The sequence below is a fragment of the Sus scrofa genome, chromosome 5, assembly GCF_054392235.1.
Source record: "Sus scrofa isolate SSC_HxYL_T2T_F1_AM1 chromosome 5, Sscrofa_HxYL_maternal_Yorkshire_Landrace_v2.0, whole genome shotgun sequence".
Taxonomy (NCBI): domain Eukaryota; kingdom Metazoa; phylum Chordata; class Mammalia; order Artiodactyla; family Suidae; genus Sus; species Sus scrofa.
In genome coordinates, this window is record NC_139387.1 from 48,636,759 (window position 1) to 48,663,637 (window position 26,879).

Below are 26,879 nucleotides of genomic sequence, written 5' to 3' on the forward strand. Positions count from 1 at the left end.
GTGTTAGCAAGGCTTATTTGTCAAACAAAGCAGAACTTCCAATATTTTCTCCCAATATTTGGATTGTCTCATGTACTACCAGTGTTTGCACATCATACACCCCACTTGGCCTTCAAATCTTAAAAACAGTCTCCTGACCAATGTCAGCCTCTTCCCTCCTCCAGCCTATCTTCTATACTGCTTATAATGGTTCCTTTCTAAATTATAGATCTGGGAGTTCCTGTCATGGCTCAGTGGTTAACGAATCCGACTACGAACCATGAGGTTGCAGGTTCGATCCCTGGCCTTGCTCAGTGGGTTAAGGATCCAGGATTGCCGTGAGCCGTGGTATATATAGGTTGCAGATGAGGCTCGGATCCCATGTTGCTGTGGCTCTGGCGTAGGCCAGCAGCTATGGCTCCTATTCGACACCTAGCCTGGGAACCTCCATATGCCGTGGGTGTGGCCCTAGAAAAGGCAAAAAGACAAAAAAAAAAAAAAAAAAAAAAAAATTTATAGATCTGATTGCTACCCTCTCAGAAACCTTCAATGGCATTACAACTCCTTATAGGGTAAATCCAAACTCTAGCATGGTATTAAAAGCCTGTGGCATAAAGAGTCTAGTCCCAAACTCATGTACATCCAGCCTCGTCTCTTACCAATGCTCACACTACGCCTTATTCGGGAGCCCCAGCATGGCCTTGCACACCTTCCTTCATTCAGCAAGTATCAGCTACCTGCAATATACCAAGCACTAGGGAAGTTAACACCAGTCACTGCCCCTGAAGGCACCATTCTCCTAGCATGTAAATAAAATTACAAAATAATGTGAAAGTACTCTGATGGGGACTTATACAAAATACATCATTAAAGTCTGGTTTTCTTAACGTTGCCAGAGCTATGCCAGGTCTTTGCTCAAAACCCACCAACCCCCATTTTTAGCAGGAGTTAACATAAATCTTTAAGCTAAAGGGTCCAGAGATAAGGGAGGAAGCGACAAACAAAAACCAGACAGAATCTGCTGGGACCAAGAAGGTGAGGAATCTGACCTTCGACAGACATGGAGCTTCATTATACGCTGATTTGACTACATTAGCATAGTAAATGGCACTCTTACTGGCAGCCATGACAGGACATTAAGGACTGAAAAAGGATAAAAAGGGGGTGGCACCCTGCTCCCTCAAAAAGCCCTCCCTCCCCACAGATTTAATGCATCACCTCCCCATCATTAACCTCACTCCTCTTCCCTTTGTCTTTACTCTTTAAAATGAAATCCTCCTTGTATCACATGGGTACCACCTCTTTCACCCAGAGTACACTTACCGTCCTTATTCCTTGTTTGATAATCTCTTACCAATCCTTAAAAAAATGCCAATTTTATAGTTTCAAATGATGCAACGGACAAGGGCTTAATCTCTAGAAAATATAAGCAACTTACACAACTCAACAGCAAAAAAGCCAATCAACCAATGGAAAAGTGGGCAAAAGACCTGAATAGACTGTTCTCCAAGGAAGATATACAGATGGCCAGCAAACACATGAAAAAATGCTCAACATCGCTGATTATAAGAGAAATGCAAATCAAAACAACCATGAGATACCACCTCCCACCAGCCATCATCAATAAGTCCACAAATAACAATGCTGGAGTGGTTGTGGAGAAAAGGGAACCCTCCTGCACTGTTAGTGGCAATGTAAACTGGTACAGCCACTGTGGAGAACAGTTTGGAGATACCTTAGAAATCTATACATAGAACTTCCATATGACCCCACAATCCCACTCTTGGGCATCTATCCGGACAAAACTCTACTTAAAAGAGACACATGCACCCGCATGTTCATTGCAGCACTATTCACAATAACCAGGACATGGAAACAACCCAAATGTCCATCAACAGATGACTGGATTAGGAAAATGTGGTATATATACACAATGGAATACTACTCAGCCATAAAAAAGAATGACACAATGCCATTTGCAGCAACATGGATGGAACTAGAGAATCTCATACTGAGTGAAATGAGCCAGAAAGACAAAGACAAATACCATATGATATCACTTATAACTGGAATCTAATATCCAGCACAAATGAACATCTCTACAGAAAAGAAAATCATGGACTTGGAGAATAGACTTGTGGCTGCCCCATGGGAGAGGGAGGGGGTGGGAGGGATCGGGAGCTTGGGGTTATCAGATACAACTTAGATTTACAAGGAGATCCTGCTGAGTAGCATTGACAACTATGTCTAGATACTCATATTGCAACAGAACAAAGGGTGGGGAAAAAAATGTATATAACTTGATCCCCTTGCTGTACAGGGGGAAAAAATAAATTTTAAAAAAATGTCAATTTTACTTCACAAACTGCCCTGTAAAGATTGGTCTCTTCTTCCCAGCAGAGAGATACAGGTCTCTCTTCCTGTACTGCTTTGTTATGTTATTATAACACTAACTGCTATTTCATAATGACATCTTCAATAGAAGTTTTGTACAAAGGAAATTTTCAAATGTTAAAAAGAAAGAGTTGGGGAGTTCCCGTTGTGGCACAGCGGAAACAAATCCGACTAGGAACCATGAGATTGCGGGTTCAATCCCTGGCCTTGCTCGGTGGGTTAAGGATCTGGCGTTGCCATGAGCTGTGGTATAGGTCGCAGACGAGGCTTGAATCTGGTGTTGCTGTGGCTCTGGCGTAGGCTGGCAGCTGTAGCTCTGATTAGACCCCTAGCCTGGGAACCTCCATATGCCCTGGGTGTGGCCCTTAAAAAAAAAAGACAAAAAGACACACACACACCAAAAAAAAAAAAAAAAAAAATAGAGTTGGGGAAAGCTGAAAAATAACAACTCCACTTAATGACAATTATCAAATTTTTAAAGTTAAGATTAACCGCTCAAGAAATAAATTTTCTCCTTAGGGATTTTACTTTCCCCTCCTTCAATGGAAGCATAATATTCACAGAGAAAAGCACATGTATCGTGCTGACAGGGATAGAGTAAAGGGCCAAAGTAGGTGATTAAATAATTAATCCCACTAGGGGACTGTATGTAGAAAAAAACATGAGTGACTCCTTTAAGTTAATGATCATTCAAGAAAGTAGGCTTGCTTAGCCACAAAACCATTTAACACAAGAATGAGACATGCCCCCAAACAATAAAATGGTAAAATGAGACCCACATCCTACCCAGTAAGGTTAGTAAGTTAATGATTCCTAGGACATGCTTCTCTGCACACATTAACAGCAAAACTACAGAGAAAGGTGACATTATACTGAAACCTGAGATGATTTAACACATTTCAGTATATGTTACTGCCTTTTTGCTCATTTCCAGTGCCATGACAATCCCCATGTACAGTTTGACCATGTAGGGATAAGAACACTCCCCTGCCCAACCTGGTGGAGGAGCTGATGGGGGAAGCTTATTGTCTACTCAAGAATGAGGAAGAATGTGGTCTTCTCCCCCTCCCCATTCTTCCTCTGATTATAAAACTGTAGCCCACTAAATTCTCGGCATACGGCACTCCCCTGCACACCCACTTGAATTTCTCACAAGTGTCCTATTCTAATAAACTCTTTCCTTACCTGTCACTTCGCCTCTCACTGTATTCTGAGGCAGAAGAACCTACACTTTACTAAGACCCAAAATGCATTCTGCTGGTTTCAAGGCTCAATGGATTTTCACATACCAAACACACACCAGCAACCTGGCACCCATCCTTAGGTCTTTTTGAGTCCCAGCAACGATCTAACCATCTATACTTAGACACTATGGGATTAATAATCTAGTTTTCAACCATTGGAGTGCCTTTTCTTTTTTTTCTTTTGCACTTTTTAAGACCACACCTGTGGCATATGAAGTTTCCAGGTTAGGGATTGAATTGGAGCGACAGCTACCGGCCTACATACACCACAGTCACAGCAACACCAGATCCTTAACCCACTGAGTGAGGTCAGGGATCGAATCCACATCCTCATGGATCGTAGTCAGGTTCCTTAACTGCTGAGCCATGAAAGGAACTCCCATTGGAATGTCTTTCAAAAAATAAGAATTTTCTTTTAAATATCAAATTGAGGATTCAAAGACCAGAATAATTGTAACAGGAAAATATTTTGTAAATAAATAAGACACTGTAATAAATATTTTGTAAATAAAATAAAATAAAATATTTATAAATAAAATAAATAAAATATTTTGTAAATAAATAAGACACTGAGTCAGCTGCACAATGTTTTAGTTTCTCATACTGATCTAAGATATTACTATTTTAGAACAAATATCTTTTTTTCCTGAAAACCCTTTTATATTTTTAAAATGCATATGCTTCCTTTTCACATCTTTATTTTTGTTGAAGGAGGTAAATCCAAATGGAGATAAATCCAGATGTCTTTAAATGTCTTAAAAATATTTTTTGTAATCTTTACTAATAGCAATAGTCAAACATTCCCAAATAACCACAATTTACCAACCAAACTGATAACCTCTTTTAAATAACCATCTAATGGCCCAGCTCTTCCTGCAATGTAAATTCTTGAAAATTTTTAATTCTAATGAATCAATGACTCAAGAAATTTCTGAACGTATCCTCACTCCTGTTGATAATTTCTCTCCTACCAATAGCTAGTTATACACAGAAAGGACCAGCAATTTCAGTACAGGACCTAGCCTCTTCTTCAGCAGAAAAACTTTAGCAAACTGTAGGCAAATCCCTTTAAATTCTATGAGCTTGCTTCATCTGTAAAAATGAGAATTACATTAATTAGTGAAGAACAAGTAAATGTTTCCCAAACATAAAAGCTCCCTTCAAATTCAGTTAAACTACCGGTGACGTGTTGTTGTTAAATCTGAAACAATGACTATAGTTAGAAGTATACGACAGCTCTGAACTCTACCACTGATTTTTTTTGGTGATTTTAATGGAATCATTAAATCTCTCTAAGCCTCACTGGTAAGAACAAACACTGGAGTAGATCACTAGTTGTAGTAACTGCTGGGTAATGGGGTGCTTGAAATTCATGATGCTCTTTGCAGGATATGTTCCTGTGGGATAAAATACTGACCTATGAACTAAATTCAGTTTCATCACACACAAGGGACTTATTAGCAGAAAATAATAATTACATTATACCTATTAGAAATAAAAAAAAAATTACAGCCACAGCAAACAAGGCCACAAAAAATAGAGTTTTTCCATTAACTTGCATTCATCTACACCAGTACAAATTTCACCTTGAATTCAGTTAGTGCTTGCAAGCAGACAAAACGGCAGTCAATGTCGATGATTTAAAAAAAAAAAAAAAAAAAAAAGAATTTGAGTGAAAAAATTGCAGATGAGGAAATACTATTAACTATCTAAATTAACTGAAAGGAAAGCAATCCTGTCATTAATGAATTTAATTATTAATCATTTAGTTATTTAATTTCAACAGCAGAACTCCTTACTCCAGCAAGAGGATGAAAGCACTAGATGCTACACTAACCCTCGCTCTCAGACTCTGGTTTCCACTGAAGTCTGCATCCTATGTGTTCAGGCTGTTCTGGGAGTGAATAACAATGTCATATTTTTCATAATGCCAAATAAACTATTTTTAATGAGAAAGCCCAACACAGGGAGTTCCCATCGTGGCGCAGGGGAAACAAATCTGACTAGGAACCATGTGGTTGCGGGTTCAATTCCTGGCCTCGCTCAGTGAGTTAAGGATCTGGCGTTGCTGTGAGCTGTGGTGTACGTTGAAGATGCGACTCGGATCTGATGTTGCTGTGGCTGTGGCGTAGACCAGCAGCAATAGCTCTGATAGGACCCCTAGCCTGGGAACCTCCATGTGCCACAGGTAACAGTCCTAGAAAGCAAAAAAAAAAAAAAAAAAAAAAGCCCAACAAATAAACACATACCCAAAAAACTCAACCCTTGAGTAATGGCTCCAAGGAAGAGATCCTGAAGCTCACTGAATGTTCTAACAGTACATATTATTCAATATTAATTTTTTTTCAATGTTTTTTTTTTTACTTTTTTTTATTACTCAAATGAATTTATCACATCTGTAGTTATATAATGATCATAACAATCTGATTTCACAGGCAATATTAATTTAACAGACTAAGCAATGCTGTCTTTTCTTGCAAAAGACCCTAGCAGTTAGAAGTTAGAAATTTCCTTCCACACTCTATACACATGATGGTGTATTTAGTTCCAAAATGAGGACAGTTTTAAATTGTAAGAAAAGTAATCTAGTTACTGCGGTTTCCCATCTTAAGAGGGGAAGCCTCTATCTTGAGGCATTATTATTTCGGTTATAGTGGTTCTGAATTAAATTAATGCACCAAGGTAAACCTAGACACACTTTGACTAAAATATAAAATATTTTACAGTAATTCTCCTTCAGGTAACTCTCATTTTTTAGATAAAACAAAAAATAAAACTTATGGTTACCAAAGGGGAGAAAGAGAGAGGAAGGGACAAATTACATAGGAGTATGGGATTGACAGAAACAACTATAAACATAAAATACATAAGCAACAAGGATTTATTGTATAGGACAGGGAATTCTAGTCACTATCTTTGTAATAACCTATAGTGGAATATAATCTGAAAAAAATAACTGAATCACTGTGCTGTATATCTAAAACTAAATACTGTAAATCAACTATACTTCAATTTTTAAAAAATCTGAAAACAAACCAAAAAAACCCATAAATGATATTTAAAAAATTTTTTTAATGATACTGCTTTTTTGGTAGAAATTATACATTTACCCAAAAGTAGCTTTCTAATGACATAATGTAAAATACATGAAAAGTAGAGAAGAGAAGCCCTGTTAACTTTTTAAAATCCAAAGTTTTCCAAATAATTAAATTCCTTCATCAAGTACATGCCTGATCATCACAGAATTCAGGTTACACCAGTTCATGTTCTCCCATTTCCATTTTGTCCCAAATACCACCCTGTCAGTGTAGAAACAACGAACATTTATTCATTTGTTTTTTTTTTTTAAGCAGAAGCAGCCCAGCTCATTAGCTGGCTGAAGACCTTTGTGTCCTCACAAAGGCAGAAGTCTCAGACCATTTAAACAAGAAAACATTCAAACAAGAAAATGTCAAGATTATTTGTTCACAGAGACTTTTATTTTAAAGGGCCCCATTCTTTGTGGGAAAAGAAGTAGTATGTTCTTTAGAATATATGGCACTCTAATTTTTCTGAATATTTATCAATTCTCTCAGTATAATTTTTGACTACTCTGGATTAAGCACATTCAAAGAAAAAAGAGCATGACTAAACTTTATAAGGCTCTGGTTGAAACAGATCCAAAATTACATTAATGACAGTAACAGTATCAGTTTCACAAATAAGGTTGTAAATAAATCCTCCCACCAGTTCCTTTGCCTTCTGAACCTACCTTTGAGTTTTGAGGAGGACAAATTTTCCTAAAAGTGTAAACTCCAACCGAACCAAGGGGCATTATCCTTTTACTGTAATACTCTCAGCCAAGTCATTAAATAGCAATTATTCAGGTGCCATGAAAACAGGAAAAGGAAGGAAAACAGATAGACTAAAGGATTACAGCTCATACATTGTCCTCATACAACACATTCACAATCCCTGTTCTCCCAAAGCCAGCAAGTCACATGTCACTGATTTGATCACATGTAAAAGTATCCAATTACAATGAACAATTGGTATAACGTACCTCCCAAATTTCAACCAATGTTAGCTTTTAATAATCACTGTAGGAGAGCTATAACATTTGCTAATTTAAATATAATTATTCAAATTATATTTAAACCAACACTTACATAGAACTTTAACAAAAACACCAGCTAGAAATAAGAGAGCCTTGAACTGACTGTTAATGACAGTAACGCTCACAGAACACTTACACAAGAGAACTATGATCTGCAAATGGAAAAGTACCCATCCATTAAAATTATTTCCCTTATTTTCTCAATCATTAGGCTATGATTGTAATTCCTTCTCCTTTTTTAAGTATTCACAAAGAGAAATCACATAATCACAAAAATCACCTTAAGACTCCATCAGCTGTTATTTCGTTCATTCCCATCATGTAACTTTATGACTCATTGGGCAAATATTTTCATACAGGAAAGTTCTTCAAATGACAAAACACCAAGTTTCCTTATTCAGTATCCAGAAATTTTACACTAGATCAGGCTGCCTCCTAGAGGCCAACATATATAAAAACACCTCTACATTCATCATAGTATCTTAACAAACATCACATATCTTTGAATTTGAATCTTGATAATAACCAAATGGAACATGCCCCACTTAATTTTATTATTTTAAGTGACCCTTTCTAGTTTCTAGGTAGTTATCTACTTGCACTTAAAAAAACTGAAATAGCTAGGGGAAAAATCTACCACAAAAGAAATCTACTGCAAATCCTAAAGAGAGCAAATGACAAAGATATTCTACTGTCAATCACAAAAATCAAATATTAATAAGTACAAACATTTAAAAATGTATGTAGTAAGTTAAACACAACTCTTGATAGCTTAAATGTCTAAAAGGACTACACTGCTATACTCTTAAAAGTAAATTTTAGGCAGAGAGCCATATACATAGAAGAAAAAGCTCTGGAGTTCCCGTCGTGGCACAGTGGTTAACGAATCTGACTAGGAACCATGAAGTTGCAGGTTCGATCCCTGGCCTTGCTCAGTGGGTTAAGGATCTGGCGTGGCCGTGAGCTGTGGTGTGGGTTGCAGACACGATTAGGATCCTGTATTGCTGTGGCTCTGGCGTAGGCTGGCGGCTGCAGCTCTGATTAGACCCTTAGCCCGGGAACCTCCATATGCCGCGGGAAGTGGCCCTAGAAAAGGCAAAAGGACAAAAAAAAAAAAAAAAAAAAAAAACCTTTAAGTATAAAGTTTAATTTTCTCTAGCTGTATAATGTCCTAAACAAAATGCATAAAGGTGTTTCTCAACACAACAAACATAATGAGAATGAACACGTGCAAGCAACTACTACAGTGAAATTCTTGTTCAAAATATTATTGTTAAAAAAGTCTGCAGAACTGAGACGAATAAAACTTAATTCAAGGAAGTCAAATACAATGCAGTCTTCCTCACTTCTTTTTGGAAGCATGCTGCTTCATTGTGCTTGTGTAATAAAAGACTTTGCAAGTGGGAAGTTTCAATGCATTCACACAGGGCAATTCTGCAGCAGAGTTACCCTGGGGATAAATATGCTCTCAGCACAAAGAGCCATTTTAAGTAGGTCAAAGCATCCCCAAAGAGTATTTAGATCACCAGAACCTTCATAAAGGACTTTAATACTCTCTGTTACTTCACCCAGAAAGGAAGAAAAAATACAAAGAATCACAAGATACATTGTTAGAAACAAGAAAATTGAGGAATTAAAAATAAAGTTACCACTAGAAGAATTTTCTGAGATTCTAAATTGAAGTCTAGTCAATTTAAGATATTTACCAGCAAAATATTGGTCAAAAACATGCTTATGATCTTGTCAATTAAATAAAAGCTTTTTAAAAAACTACTAGGTTAGAGATATAGACAAATAGGAATCAAAACTTGTTTAAAACAATCATTTGGTATGGATTAAGAGGCTGGAATCTATCATATTGATACTGTTTTTATTTATTTATTTATTTATTTATTTATTTTGCTTTTTAGGGCTGTACTCCCAGGCTAAGGATTGAATCGGAGCTATAGCTACTGGCCCATGGCCTACAGTCATGGTCACAACAACACAGGATCCAAGCCAGGTCTGTGACTTATAACACAGCTCACCGCAACGCCAGATCCTTAACCCACTGAGCGAGGCCAGGGATCAAACCCACAACCTCATGGTTACTAGTCAGATTTGTTTCCACTGTGCCACAAGAGGAACTCTCTGACACTGTTTTGAAAACAAAGTCATTTAAAAAAGAATTTAAAAGGCTTATAAAAGACTAGTAATTAATGAAAGGGCAAAATCCAAGGTGCTATCTAGTAACAATCAAAACAGGGGCATCTTGTAAAGAATGCTAGCAAAGCAAATAGTGCATACGCATAAAACCCTCTAGGAGTTCTTTTGTGGTGCAATGGGTTAAGCATCAGGCAATGTCACTGCAGCAGCTTGCTGTGCCAAGGGTTCAATCCCTGGCCTGGGAATTTCCACATGCCACGGCAAGGGGAAAAAAAAAACACCCAATTTTTCCTGTACTCTCAGACCAACATTGAGAGGCACTTGCCACTGTTTTCCTCATTTCTTCAACAATTTCTGGCTGCCTGAGCACTCTAAATAGTGAGCAAAAGAACGAACTTTAAAAGCTATAGCATCTTGGGAGTTCTTGTTGTGGCTCAGCAGTAATGAACCCAACTAGGATCCAAGAGGACGCGTGTTTGGTCCCTGGTCTTGCTCAGTGGGTTAAAGGATCTGGTGTTGCCATGAGCTGTGGTATAGGTTGCAGATGTGGCTCAAATCCTGAGTTGCTGTGCCTGTGGTGTAGACCTGCAGCTGCAGTTCCAATTCGACCCCTAACCTGGAAACTTCCATATGCGGCATGTGCTGTGCTAAAAAGCAAAACAAAACCAAAAAAAGCTATAGTATCCTTTCCCTCCATGACTCAATAGAAACCCAAGGCCTTCAAATTCCCTGAGAAAACATGTGGAGTGTCCCAAAGATGATGGGCCTAGACAGACTAAATGCTTATGATTGACCATCATTTCTGTTATGTCTAGATGTGACAACCTCAGCAAGTTTATACTAAAATAAACAAGAATGAAAAAAAAAATTTTTTTGTCCACACCCGTGGCACACAAAAGTTCCCAGGCCAGGGATCGAATTCACACCACAGCAGTGACCTGAGCCACAGCAGTGACAATGCTAGATTCTTAACCTGCTGAGCCACCAACTCCAAGAAAGAAAATTTGGAACTGATTTTTGTGTGTCCACGTGACAAGTATCCAAGAACATGTAGGTCTAGCTTGAAAAGAGCTAAGTATACTCTAAAGATCTGTTTCATCAGAAGTTTTTCCCAGAACCAAAATGTGGACTGCAACTCAGTCTCAGGAAAGACTAGAACAGGGATTTGGAAGACCTCCAGAAACCAAGGGAGGTTTCTGGCCTCACCTTTGTAGCTCATTTCATGGACTATTCTTTCTCTGCTCACAAACTTCTGTTATTCAGCCCCTTGACTTACCACACATAGGACCCAATTTCACATATTAATATAATTTTCTTGGTCTAAGATCCCCATTCCTAGAAAGATATCTGATCGGCCCAGTTAAGGTCTGCCTATTTATGGTTAAAATCATATCTGCCCAATCAAATAGGGAACCTGAAAGCCCATCCATTTGATGATGAATTCTTTTGGCTTTTCAATGTTTTGAAAGTGTTTTAAATGTCCTTATTTCACCTTTCTTTTCAAAACATGGTTTCAGTGAGTATAGAATTCTAAGTTAATAATTTTTATCTTTGAGTACTTTAAAGATGTTGCTCCTTTGTTTTCTTGCTTGCATTGTTTCAAAAGAGAAATTTGCTACCAAAGATCCTTCTATTGCTCAATATATAATGAATCTGTTTTTCCTCCAGCGTCTTACATCCACTTATGATTTAAAAATCTCTCAACAAAGTGAGAATAGAGGGAACATACGCCAAAATAATAAAAGCCATATGTGACAAATCCACAGCTAACATCATATTCAAACATGAAAAGCAGAAAGTGTTTCCTCTAAGACAGGAACAAGATAAGGATACCCACTCTTGCCACTTTTATTCACTTTTATTCAACATAGTATTGGAAGTCCTAGCCACAGCAATCAGTCAAGAAAAAGAAAAGGAATCCAAATTGGAAATGAAAAAGTAAAAAATGACACGATGCTATACATAGAATCCCAAAGACACCGCCAGAGAAATATTAGGACTTCTCAATAAAATTGGTAGTTACAGGATACAAGATTAATATACAGAAATCTGACACATTTCTATACACTAACAACAAACTATCAGAAAGAGAAATTAAGGCACTCCCATTGTTGCTCAGTAGTAAGGACCCCAACTGGAATCCATGAGGACTCAGGTTCAACCCCTGACCTCACACAGTGTGTTAAGGATCCAGCACTGCTGTGAGCTGTGGTGTAGGTTACAGATGTGGCTCAGATCCTGCATTGCTGTGGCTGTGGCGTAAGCCAGCGGCTGCAGCTCTGATTTAACCCCTAGCCTGGGAACTTCCATATGCCGTCAGTATGGCCCTAAAAGACAAAAAATAAAAATAAAAAATAAAAAAAGGATAAATTAAGAGAACAATCCCATTTACAATCAAATGAAAACGAATATAATACCTAGGAACAAATCTAACAGGTGAGAGATCTATACCTGGAAAACTATAAGACACTGATTAAAGGAATTGAAGACAATGCAAAGAAATGGAAAGACATACCACACACATGGATTGGAAGAATTCATACTGTTAAAATTCATACAACTAGAAAAAAAATACCTCTAAAATGTGTATGGAAACACAAAAGACCAAATAGCCAAAACAATCTTAAAAAAGGTAAACAAAGCTGGAGTTATCATGCTCCTTGGTTTCAAACTACATCACAAAAAGTGACAGTCAGGAGTTCTTGCTATGGCACAATGGGATGGGATCAGCAGCATCTCTCCAGTGCCAGGATGCAGGTTTGATCCCCACCCAGCACAATGGGTTAGCCACAACTGTGGCATAAGTCACAATTGTGGTTTCGATCTGATACCTGGCCTGGGAACTCCACATGCTATAGGGTAGCCCACTCCTCCCCAAAAAGCTACAGTCATCAAAACAGTATGGTAGTGGCACAAAAACAGACACATAGGTCAATGGAACAAAATAGACAGCCCAGGAGTTCCCGCTGCTAGGGATCCAGCATTGTCTCTCTGGTGGCACAGGTTCAATTCCAGTGCAGTAGGTTAAGGATACGGCATTGCCGCAGCTGTGGCATAGGCCATAGCTGCAGCTCAGATCTGAATTCACAGTTATACAGTCAATTACTCTATGACAAGAGGCAAGAATATATAATGGGGGAAAAACAGCCTCTTTAAAAAATGGTGTTCAAACTGGACAGATACATGCAAAAGAATTAAACTGGACTACTCTCTCACATGATGTACAAAAATAAATTCCAAATGAATTAAAGACTTAAATGTAAGACCAGAAACCATAAAACTTCTAGAAGAAAACAGATGCGTTATGCTCTTTAACATCAGTCCTAGCAGTATCTTTTGGATATGTCTCCCCAGGCAAGGGAAACAAAAAGCAAAAAAAATGGGACTATATCAAACTAAAAAGCTTTTGCACAGCAAAGAAAACTATCTACAAAATGAAAAGCCCCACTACTGAATGGGAAAAGGTATTTGCAACTGATATACCAAACAAAAGTATTATGAAGATTAAATTACATAAAAATATAATATTTAGTGTAATTTGGGGAAATATAAAATATATTAATTTATAACTCGATTTTAGAAATATTCTATCTCAGGAGATGTCTTATGGTTTCAGGTGTTCCCCAGTTTTTCCTTGTACTCCTCTTGCATATCCTCCCCTATAACTCAACCTACAGGAAGTAAGCAGTCTGTTTCTGGGCTTCCCGTGACCTGCCTTTCCCTTCCTTTCCAGTTCCTTCCCTTTTCCTTGCTGAATACACATTAGTATTTCAAGACCAAACTTAAGCACCTTTTTTTTTTTCAGCCCATCCGACCCCACTCCATCTGTTCAGACAGAAATGATGCCTCCCTTATTTGTATTCCCCCTGTACCTTCTACACACATTCATCACAATATTTCTAACACCCTATAGTGCTGAGGCCTGCTTCTATTCACTGTTCTACTAAGATAACGGCCTGGGCCCGAATTCATCCTAACAACCCTCATGCTTAAACCAGAGCTCGACACCTAGTAGTTGCTCAATAATGAATTCTGAATGAATGACTCAATCAAAATGATGAGCGAGTGGGAGTGAGGTAAAAGGTGCCAAGGCTGCAGTTTGAGGAACCTGAAGATTTGGGGATAGATTAGATAGGCATTCACTTTTCATTTTTGCCAGGTTTTTTTCTTTGTTTTTTGGGGAGTTGGTTTGTTTGTTTGTTTTTGTATTGTACTTGTGTTTGTTCTTTTTTTATGAGTGGTTAGGTCTTTTTCCTCTGCTGACATCACAAAAAAAAAAAAAAAGATTTCTCTTCTACGCTGATTTTAACCAACAAATATTTGAGTGCTGTTATGTGTGAAGAGTCCAAGCTGAACATATCAGACAGTGTCCTTGGGGGAGGGACAGCTTTTTGTTTGTGTATTCCTAACCTTGCCCAATTAAGTACTTAGCCAAGTTACACTCTATTTAACAGGTGAAAAACAAAGCAAGTCACTGAAGGTAAGTGATTTGCCCTGTCACTGAGCAAGTTAATGAATGGCCCAAAACTAGAATGTTAAGCCTTTCGCTGTACATTTAATTCTGAGTTGTGTCAGATTGTCCCTCATACTTCAAATGGACAGTCTCATTTAATACAATACAACTGTGTAAATATCATAATGGTATCACCTTAAATCAGAACGCTAATGCTTAAAGGTAAGGACAATAAACTTTTAGCTCTAAGAAGGTGAAAGAATAACTTTAATAGCCTTTGAGTCATCCAACCACACCCCAGAAACTACTCACTGAGAAATGGAAAGATGATTATAAAATATGAAAGTATAATGAAGAAAAAAGAAAATATAAGGGGCCAAAGACAAAAATTCTTCCAGTACTGAGCCAATATCTTCTTTACTTAAAGATGTATTAAGATTTTATTTTCAAGAGTTCCCGCGTGGTGCAGTGGTTAACGAATCCGACCAGGAACCATGAAGTTTCGGGTTCCGTCCCTGCCCTTGCTCAGTGGGTTAACGATCCAGCGTTGCGGTGAGCTGTGGTGTAGGTTGCAGACGCGGCTCGGATCCAGCATTGCTGTGGCTCTGGCGTAGGCCGGTGGCTACAGCTCCGATTGGACCCCTAGTCTGGGAACTTCCATATGCCGTGGGAGCAGCCCAAAGAAATAGCAAAAAGACAAAAAAAAAAAAAAAAAAAAAAGATTTTATTTTCAGTCCAGTGATGACTCAGATAAAAAATGGAGGGCTGCTTATAGAACAGATCAAACTACAACAACACAATGGCCAAGTTCGTGGGAGGATTCATCTGTGGAGGGAAGGATGATGGGGGAACTGGTTTATGCAAATTATGGGAAGGGCTCTGCTTTATCCTTTCCTCCTAATATCTCCACAACAGGCATTCCCTCACTGACCTAAAGCCAATCAGTGCCACCCCCTCTGTGGACCATTCCTCATGGCCCCTGCTGCAGATCTTTGGCACCTCTATGCGTTCTAGATGTGATTACTTTCTAGTTTGCATAATAGGTACTGATGTTCACTCCTCTGAGGACAGAATCATGCCCCACACTGCCAAGGCCAGGGAGAGCACGTGAACAAAACAAAGCAACATTTTTTTAATTAGTTGCAACCATTGAGAAATTTTAGATAAAATTCCAGCCTTTGGGCTTTTCTAGGAAAACTGGAAGTTTCACAGGCAGGATGTCCTTTACAGGAGCTGTTTTGAATCTGTGTTTAATAGATAAATTTTAGAACTCTTGGAATTAACATGTATCTTACTTACAACTCACATATAGCTTGACTTCCAATCTCAAATTATGCCTCATTCTCAAAATAATTGTTTACATGTGATGTACAAGTCCAGTTACAAAATAACCAATGCATAAAGACCTATTGATGGAATGCAATAAATATGTTTTCCAACTGCCATCTTCAGCACTCATAGAAACAACAGATTTTATTCAATATCCTAGAGTAAGATATTTCCTTCAGTTCTCACCCATATAAAAAGCCATTGTACTTACAGACAACCTCCAATATGCAATCTAATCATTCCTAAGCAATGGTCAAAGGGTAAGAATTATGTAAGTCAAAGTCAAGTTTTATAAATACCTATTTTATACCACAGAAATAACAAAACAAAAAGGAGAAAATTTCAATATAAGATTTTATAAATATTAAGCATGTAAAAACTGACTTTTAAAGAGCCATATTATGAATATTATATATCCTTTTAAAACATTTTTTTTGTAAGTACCAGACAAAACTGAATTGCACTAAAAACTTCATTGGGCACCAACCTTCTTTTTCAAATCTTACAGCAAATGCAAGCCAACCTATCTCTTGGAGGACACTTGAATCATCTTTACACTTCATTCACCTCCCATTCTTTTTTTTTTTTTTTTTTTTTTTGTCTTTTTTTTAGGACCAAACCCGGGACATATGGAGGTTCCCAGGGTAAGGGGTCCATTTGGAGCTGTAGCCACTGGCCTAAGCCAGAACCACAGCAACTCGGGATCCAAGCCACATCTGTGACCTACACCACAGCTCACGGCAACGCCAGATCCTTAACCCACTGAGCAAGGTCAGGGATCGAACCCTCCCTCATCCTCATGGATGCTAGTCAGACTCGCTAACCACTGAGCCACGACAGGAACTCCTACCTCACATTCTTTCATGGCCAATTATGAAACACGCCCAGAAGTCTTCAACTGGTAACTGTTAGAGGAAGGTACATATTTGCATGGGAACTTACTCATCAATGACCCTTGCTCTTTTGTCTCAATTTGCTAAGCTTCTGTGCAAGACAATCCAATAAGTCAACCACATCTATTTACCTTATCAATCACCATTTCAATATATTACACAATTTGCTAAAAGTCATTAAATAGTTACAAATTTGAGACAGAGGTTGCCAAACCTTTCTGAATTCTAAAGAAATGCCACCCATTCTTTGATCTTTGCCTCAGTTCTTACCTTAACACAATTAAGCACCTTTGAAAAGAAAAAAATTCCTCTGTCAAAAACCATTGCCAGAATTCCCATCTTGGCTCAGCAGAAACAAAACTGACTAGAACCTACAGGGACGCAGGTTTGACCCCTGGCCTTGCTCAGTGGGTTAAGGATCTGGCATTGCTGTGAGCTGTGGGGTAGGTGGCAGATATGGCTTGGATCTGGCATTGTTGTGGCAGTGGCCTAGGCCAGCGGCTATGGCTCCAATTCAACCCCTAGCCTGGGAACCTCCATATGCTGCAGCAGGTGTGGTCCTAAAAAAAAAAAAAAAAATCACTGCTTAATTCAGAGTTCTATGGGATGGTATTGGAGCAATTCAAACTTTTTCCGTCTCAGATGTCAGCCTTTGTACTTTAACTGGGTAAGCTGTATGGTATCTGAACTCTATCTCAAAGAAGCTTTTTTTTTTTTTTGAAGGAGTACATATAGATATTCAATTGTCCCAGCACAATTTGTGGGTGTGAGTGGGTGTGTGTAGCCATGGCATGCAGCGGCTGTATGTAGTATTTCAGTCCAAGTCCAGGAATCAAATCCAAGTCACAGTGGTGAAAGTGCCGAGTGCTAACCACTAGATCACCAGGAAACTCTCCAAAAGCTTTTTTTTTTTTAAGTACCCTGTTATTATTATTACTCTTTTTTTTTTTTTTTTTTTTTTGTCTTTTCTAGGGCCGCACCCTCAGCATATGGAGGTTCCCAGGCTAGGGGTCTAATATGAGCTGTAGCTGCCGGCCTGCACCAGAGCACAGCAACGCGGGATCCGAGCCACGTCTGTGACCTACACCACAGTTCATCCCCAACACACTAAGCAAGGCCAGGGATCGAACCTGCAACCTCATGGTTCCTAATCAGATCCATTAACCACTGAGCCACAAGTGGAGCTCCCTATTATTATTTTTTTAATCACACTCTATTCCTTTAACTTGGTTTTAGGCCCTTTCGTATTCTGTTCCTTCTTCAAAATTGTCATCATAGTCAAATTCAAAAAACTGAACGTATGGAGTTCCTTTCATGGCTCAGGGGTAATGAACCCGAATAGGAACCATGAGGATGCTGGTTCGATCCCTGGCCTTGCTCAGTGGGTTAAGGATCTGGCGTTGCCGTGAGCTGTGGTATAGGTCACAGATGCAGCTTGGATCCCACACTGCTGTGGCTCTGGAGTAGGCCAGCCCCTAGTCTGGGAACTTCCATATGCTGCAGGCATGGCCCTAAAAAACAAAACAAAACAAAACAAAACTGACCTTGAAGGCTGTGTCATTCATTTTCATCTTGCCTTTTGATCACTATCAGTACTATGTTATCCTAGAATAAAAGACTTTCTTGACATTCTTTTTCTCACAAACTCTTTTCTTAATCGTAAAGAAAAACAAAATCTTTTGAGGAATGTGACAATTTACAAACAAGAGCTTTAAAGATAATAATTAAGGACAGGAATAAGCTGAGCCACTATGACCAGATCCCAGGGCTGATGGTTCAGTGAACTTTGTTTAGTTAGGTATGATGGTGGAATTTATGACCATAAATGTACCATAAAACCACAGGGCTACTAAACTAGCCTTTGCTCATGCACTGGGATCACCTAAAATAATTCTCTAAGTAAAGACTGATACAAAGATTTTATTTAAGCAGATGGCAGTGGGCAGGACAATGGTCTGAGATATATCTGGGTGATTTATACATTTATCTTACCATAAATCAATAGTTACAATGCATGTAATCTCCTTTCTAGACTTAACAGTATCTATTTTAAAAAATGATAGGAAAAAAAAAAAAAAAGACTACCTAAATATCCACCCAAACTAACAAGCTACCAACCCACCCCAGGAAGCTACATGCACACATGAGGAGGAAATGTGTGAGACTGGTATTCTGCTAGAAGACTTGGGCTCTTACAAGACCAGGGAGCACCTATTTCGCCTCTTCTCAGTGGTCCCAAGTACTTTAGTTTTTACTTAATGAGAATAAAGATAAGTTTCTACTTTTTGTTCTCTAAATCCCACAAACTAGCAATATTAACTGAATAATGCTGTGGTTACGGAGTTCCTGTTGTGGCACAGTGAAAATCAATTGAACCAGTATCCATGAGGATGTGGATTCAATCCCTGGCCTCACTCAGTGGGCCAGGGATCCAACATTGCAGTGAGCTGTGGTGTGGGGCACAGACATGGCTTGGATCCCATGTTGCTGTGGCAGGCAGCTGTAGCTCTAATTCGACCCCTCTCCTGGGAACTTCCATATGCCGTGGGTGTGGCCCTAAAAAGCAAAAATAATAATGATAATGCTGTGGTTACAACTGTGGGCTTCAGACCTGAACCAGCCTGGATGTGTCCTGACTCTACCACTTAATAGCTATGAGCCTTTGGGCAAGTCAGTCACCCTTCCAAGGCCTTAGCTTCCTCATCTGTGAAATAAACATAACAGTAAATTGGTGGAAGGATTAAATGAAGCTGTGTATATAAAAGCTCTTTGCTTTGTATCTGGCATGTAGAAGGCTCTCAAACATGAATATGCATTAAAATGTCCACTCTAGGATTCCTGTCATGGCTCAGTGGTAACGAACCTGACTAGTATCCATGAGGACACGAGTTCAGTCCCTGGCCTCACCCAGTAGGTTGGGGATCCAGCCTTGCCGTGAGCTGTAGTGTGGGTCGCAAACTTGGCTCAGATCCTGAGTTGCTGTGGCTGTGGTATAGGCCAGCAGCTGCAGATCTGATTCAACCACTAGCCTGGGAACTTCCATGTCACAAGTTTGGCCCTAAAAAGACCAAAATTTTAAAAAGTCCACTCTATAGCAACACCTCCTCAAATCCACCCATGCCTTTACTCCTTGGCCTATTTAAAAATCCCTCAAGGAGTTACTGCTGTGGCACAGTGGGTTAATGATCAGGCCTGTCCCTATGAGAGTGCCGGTTCAATCTCTGGCCTGGCACAGTGGGTTAAGGATCCGGTGTTGCTGCAGCTGTGGCATAGGTTGCAAATGTGGCTCGGATTCCGTTCCTGGCCCAGGAATTTCCATATGCTGTGGGTGCAGCCAAGAAAGGAAAACAAAACAAAAAACTCCCTCAAAGCATCCCCCCATAGTCTTAGCCTCTTCTGGTGCCTTTGCCCATTGCCTTGTCTGGTTCATGTCCTTGCAAAACCAATGTGGAAATGATAAAACTCTTGATAGAATGAGGAAGGAAGAGGAGAAAATGAGAAGGCAATGCCAGCGGCACCCTCTCTGAACGGGGCAGCAAAGACTGGCAACACTCATCCCCCTGATCAATTCTCTAGTGCCCCCTCCCACTGTGTCAGGTATAACCAGAGAGACTGCGTTCAAGAGCACAGCTCTCAGGGACACCAGGTACACATTAAGCAAGTTGCAAGTTCCCTTCCCTTCAGCCAGCACTTGGCACTCTACTAGGAATTATATGGCCCAGCAAAAGGTCTAGAAGCTTCTAGAGTGTGAAGCTAAAACAATGATGTATACTTCCCTGTGAATCATAGAAATCTTTTTCAGTACTTTAAAGTTAAAACATGGATAATGTGAAACCAGAAGGAAACATAAGGCAGTTCTCTCCTCTACTCAAAAGTGAGACCAGAAGGTATCCAAAATGACCAACCAGAAGTGATGTTCTGCATAGCTAAAATGACATTAACAATGCATTTGTTTCATACTTAATTTAAATTAATTTTAAAAAATTAATTTTTAAGTTCATATCTAATTTAAATGCATTTACACTAAACCAATGGTTCTCAATTTGGAGCAATTTTGGTTCTCAAGGGATATTTGGCAATGTCTAGAACTGCTTGTGTTTTAGTGAACAGAGGCTAGAATGCTGCTAAATATTCCACAAGACCCAAAACAGCCCCCCACAACAAAGAATTAATCAACCCAAAACATCAATTGTCCTGACTTGAGAAATCCTATGCTAACCAAATACCTTATTGATAGTCATCTTAAACATCATAATTAGTAAAGAAAATCCTTTGATTACCAATCACTTTCATTTGTAGAGAAGTTTAAGACCCTTTAACTAAACAGTTTCTTTTGATCTCACAAAGGCTTAAGTGGTGGGGCCAATGGAAACCAAAGAAGGAAAAGGAAACCTGGTTATGACATGCTGGTCAGAATGCCTTTTCTATTTTGTTATGCTATATGCCTAGTCTGATACACAAAGGTATAATTGAAAAATATTTCAGTTGAAATTTCTAGGAAGTTATATTAGTGTCTTGCTTTCTACAATGCTGAATATTATTCAACATTTTCTTGGCCAAGCCTGCAGCATGCAGAGGTTCCTAGGCCAGGGATTGAACCTGCACCACAGCAGCAACCTAATCTACAGAAGTAACAATGCCAAATCCTTAAGTCACTGAGCCATAGGGAACTCTTCATTTAACCTTTTTTGATGACAAAGATATAACTGTGATTATCCATTACAGAAATGTTGGGTAGTATTGTTGTAAGTTTTTTCTACTCTTGATATCAGATTGTCAGACAACTGCCACTGTCATGTCTCAAAGTACACTCTTGGAGCCACTGCCCACCAGATCCATTCTCAAGCCTCTCCTAATCTGTGGGATTTCATTTGCCATGAATGGTAAAAAAATTAAAACCAAGCTTATCAAAGAATTCGCTGAGTGAAGGCTAACATGAATAAAGTACAGAGCTTTCAAGGTTATTCTGAGAACAGATACTTTTTCCTTTTTCAAGTTGGGCTGATGTCCTAGGGGTTACTACTGTCATGTCAAGAGTAACCTATGGGTGTGCAGTGTTATTAGATACCATGTATTTCCAAACACTTATATAAAGCAAGTGAAATTTTAAATGTTTTCTAAAATGTGAAGAAATGGTTCAAGGCTATACTCCTACCTGCAACAACAGAGTAATAACATTGTGAAAAATAATTTTTACAGTGACAAAGAGTGCATAGGTGGTATATAGAATGTATAGATGTTATATGTGGGATGATACAGTGAAACAATGTGAAATATTAGGACTGTGTGTTGTCAGAAAAAGCTATTTCACTTTTACTGAAAATGAAAAGACACATTTGACAATGCAAAACATCCAAAAAGATAATGGGAAATTCATATGACACGTTAATGTAATTTCACTTTGAAAGATTTTAAGAGCAAATAAAAACAGCTGCTCATGTGAAATCTGTTGATTCTACTCATTTAAATAGCATAGGTTTATATCAGACATCTTCAACAGAGCCTGGGCCAACCCAATACACATACCAAGCTTTACATGCATTACATCATTTAATCTTTCCCAACCTTATGAAATATTTTCATAATCCCAATTTTATTTTTAAAGTGAGGGGCACGTTGTTTAGGGAAATTATACAACCCAGCGCAAAGCTGTAAAGTGACAGAGGTAGAATTTAAACTCAGGCCAGTCTTATTGCTGAGCCAATAATCTCTCAACCAGTTTCCCCAATTTCAAGAAACAAAGCTACTCCTCTCAGAGCACAAAGTTCTATCATCCGCCATTGTAGCAGAGTTATATTTGAGTCCATATTCCATACCTTATACACAGTGCACAAAATTCAGTTAAAACACCACACTGTGCAGGTTTTTGCATTAGAATAAAGTTGAACCTGTTCACAAGTTAATCATAATTTAAATGTCAATGTCTACAAAACTTCAAAGTAGCTCCAATTTTCCTAGCATAAAGTACTGAGAAGGCAATTAACTATACCATTAAGAAACCACAGAATGAGTCCAGATGCGCAAATATTTTAGTTTACATGAAGGAAGTGATCTTCCTATAAAAAAGGCAATATGATCAAAGCTTTCTTTTTTGAAAAGGCCAGACTATCTCAAAGGAGCTAAGAAATTAATTTAGCCAGCAAATTAAAATTTTTTTTCTTTCTTTTTTTCCTTTCTTTTTTTTTCTTTCTTTTTAGGGCTGCACCCTCAGCACATGGAAGTTCCCAAGCTAGGGGTCCAATTGGAGCTGCAGCTGCCAGCCTACACCACAGTCACAGCAACACCAGATCAAAGCTGTGTCTGTACTGCAGCTCACAGCAAATGCCGGATCCTTAACCCACTGAGCAGAACCAGGGATCGAATCTGCATCCTCATGAATACTAGTCACAGCCACACCAGATCCAAGCCACATCAGTGACCTACACCTCATCCAGATCCTTAACCCACTGAGTGAGGCCAGAGATCAAACCCACAACCTCACAGAGACAACACTGGGTCCTTAACCCACTGAGCCGAAATGGGAACTCAAGTTAATGCACTTTTGAATTGACTCATCACTCAAAATCATCAAGGAACCTTATTTGAAGGAATGCCAATGTAGGAAAAATAAAGTTAAGTAAAGAAAAAAATTAAGATGGTGATAAAGCTTGCATATTAACTGGATTTTTATGTATTGGCTGACATAAAATATATACTTTGATTATTTTATTTTGTTGAAATATAGTTGATTTACAATGTTATATTAGTTTCTGCTATACTATGCTATATATGTATGTGTGTGTGTATATATATATATATGTACACATATATATCAAACTGATATATGTGTGTGTGGTATATATATATCAAAGTGATATAATATACACACATATATAATTTCATATTTTTCCATTATAGGTTACTAACAAAATATTGGATATAGTTCCCTGTCCTATACAGTATATCTATTTTATATACAGTAGTTTGTATCTGCTAATCCCAAACTCATTTATCCCTCCCAACCTCTTGCCCCTTTGGTAACCACAAGTTTGTTTTCCATGCCTCTGTGAGTCTGTTTCTGCTTTGTAAGTAAGTTCATTTGTATCATATTTTAGATTCCACATATAAGTGATATCATATGATATTTGTCTCTGTCTGACTTATTTCACTTAGTATGATAATCTCTAGGTCCATCCATGTTGCTGCAAAATGGCATTATTTCATTCTTTTTATGGTTGAGTAGTATTCCAGTACATGTATATCATTATGAGTATAATGTATTATATATTCCATTACATAATAAGTATTAAAATGGAGTATTCTATTATACATATATACTGCTATATATTTTATATATGCATATGTCTGTGTGTATATATATATATATATAAAAAATACAGCAGTATATAATTGGAGTGGGTTCAGGGTAAAGGTGATATATATTTTTATATATTATATATAAAAAGTATTATATATGTAATACTGCTGCTATGAACATTGGGGTGAATGTATTTTCAAATTAAGAGTTTTTTCTGGATATATGCCCAGGAGTGGGATTGCTGGATCACATGGTTACTCTAATTTTAGTTTCTTTCTTTTCTTTTCCTTTTTTTTTTTTTTTTTTTTTGGTCTTTTTAGGGCCACAACTGTGGCATATGGAAGTCCCCAGACTACAGATCGAATTGGAGTTGTAGCCACCAGCCTGCACCACAGCCACAGCAACATGGGATCTGAGCTGCGTCTGCGACCTACACCACAGCTCACGGCAATGCTGGATCCTTGAACCCACTGAGTGAGGCCAGGGATGGTACCTGGGTCCTTATGGATACTAGTAGGGCTCGCTACCGCTGAGCCACAAAAGGAGCCCCTATTTTTAGTTTGTTAAGGAATCTCCTCCATACTCTTTTCCATAGTGGCTGCACCTAATTTACATTCTCACCAATAGTATAGAAGGGTTGCCTTTTCTCCATACCCTCTCCAGCATAAAATATTCACTCTGAAAATGTAGCACTCAAGAAGGGGTTTAATTCACAGTCACTCAATTAGGATTTCACAAACAGCAGGGATCAAGACAGGTATGGTCACTGTTCTCATGATGCTAATGTAAAGTTTCATCTTCATGCTAAAAAGACTGAACAAGTTACTAAAAGAGGTGATGCAAGAAGCTGCTCTGCACACAGAGCTCAACTTGATGAACTGAAGGCCTCATGCCAACTCCTGTCTCTACCTTATTCTCAACTCAGTTTCATCCCACACTCTTGACTTCACCTGTTCCTGTGAAAGCTGCAGCCCATGGTATCTCAGTTGCTGTGGCATCCAGTGCTTTGGCACAAAGGGCCCAGACCTGTCACTCTACCTCTAAAACCTGTCCAGCACTCACCTTTACCCCAAACCCACTCCAAAGGCTCACACCCACCACCTCCTTCCCTGTCTCACAGACCAGTCACTGAAAATAAGTCCTTAGGCCCAAGCTCAGCAGTGTCTGCATCAAACATCTTAACAGCATCCTGCCTTTGGAAAAGAGAATGCAGACAAAAACCCCTGCTCTTATGGAGTTTAGTATATATTAGGGTAGGAATGGAGGGGCAGAAAATAAGATTCTAAAAAAGACAAAGTTAAATAGTGGTTGTAGAGAAAAATAAGACAAGGAAAGAATATAGGAGGGAGTTCCCATTATAGCACAGCAGAAACAAATCCAACTAGTATCCATAAGGATGCGGGTTCAATTCCTGGCCTCTCTTAGTGGGTCAGGGATCCGGTGTTGCCATGAGCTGTGGTGAAGATAGCAGACAGGGCTTGGATCCCACTTGCTGTGGCTGTGGCACAGGCCAGCAGCTGTAGCTTGTATTTGCCCCCTAGCCTGGGAATGCCGCAGGTACAACCCTATGAGGGAAAAAAAAAAGAAAGGAAAGAGTATAGGAGTGGGGCTTCCAATTGTACATAAGGTAGCCAGGGAAAGGCCTCAGTGAGAAGGTGTATTTAAGAAAAGATATGAAGCAGATGAACTCGATACTTGTTAAGCATTGAAAGTAAGGTTTTAACTGACTGAAATTTTCTATTAGTCAAGCTTTTTGGGTCCTACAGTAAGAAGGTGTATCAGGAGTTCCCATTGTGGCTTAGCAGGTTAAGATCGTGACATAGTATCCGTGAGGACGCAGGTCTGATCTCCGGCCTCCCTCAGTGGGTTAAGGATCCAGCATTTCTGCATGCTACAGCTTAGGCTGCAGGCGTGGCTTGGATCCACTGTTGCTGTGGCTATGGCATAGGCCTGCACTGCAGCTCTGATTTGACCCCTAGCCTGGGAACTTTCATATGCCACAGGTGCAGCCGTAAAAAGAAAAAGTAAAGAGGTGTGTAACATAACATATGAGCAAAGGGAAAAATATTAAAAGAAAGAATTAAGGAGTTCCCACTGTGGAACAATGGGATCGGTGGTATCTCTGCGGTACCAAGACACAGTTTTGATCCCCAGCCCAGCACTTGGGTTAAAGGATCCAGCATTGCTACAGCTATGGCATAGGTGGCAACTTTGGCTTAGATCCAACCCTTGGCCTGAGAATTCCACGTGCCTCAGGGCAGCCAAAAAGGAAACACAAGAGAAAAAATTAATAAAGGGAAATTATTCTCTTTTAATCTATTCTTGGAGGAGGGGTGTTTCAGGATAAAGGAAAATAAGCAGACATAAACTATTAAAGTTTTCCAAATGTCCATAACAAAGCCCATTTTCTAAGTGAGCCACTATTGTACTTGCAGGAACTAATTGTAAGGAACTGGCTTTGAGATCCAAAATAAGGAGTGAGAATAAAAATACCCTTTTCTAGATGAAAAAGTATAAATTGTAGTGATCCAGGAATCTATGCCAGAAATCAAAAATTAATGAAAGTTAGGCAAGAATGAATATTCTGAAATAAGGTAAGGACATTTAATGCGTCAATGATAGATGGAATTGCCAACATAATTTTTTTTTTTTTTTTTACGTTTACGGAAATGAGCCACCATCAAGAAACATGAGGAAGAGAAGCACCTGCCCCACCCCGGCCAGCTTGCTCACTACAGGCCTTCAGACATTGTGTGATGACAGCTGCCCACTGAAGGTGGGGTTGTGTGATTATCTTGACTTTCTCTCTCTTTTCTACCACCCAATGACCACAATGTGGTTAAGACAAATCTCCCATGTTAACAAAAACATACAAGTTGGTCATTCAGTTCCAGAACTCAGAAATCAGCATTGGTTTTCAATGAAAATGAGCTTATACTGGGCACCACACTGACTTCAGAACAATGACTGCCATCATTGGCAGTTCACGCCTTGCTTGTTCCTGAATCCTTCTCCTCCCTTCTTTTCACTGTTTTCATAACCGGTGGCC

At 38.9% G+C, this 26,879-nt stretch overlaps 1 protein-coding gene across 2 annotated transcripts in view; it reads right to left on the reverse strand.

The window, feature by feature from the left end:
* The window catches only part of FGD4 (FYVE, RhoGEF and PH domain containing 4), a 200,761-nt gene that overhangs the window by 157,304 nt on the left and 16,578 nt on the right, over positions 1 to 26,879 (reverse strand). The gene's annotated exons all lie outside the window — the stretch shown is intronic.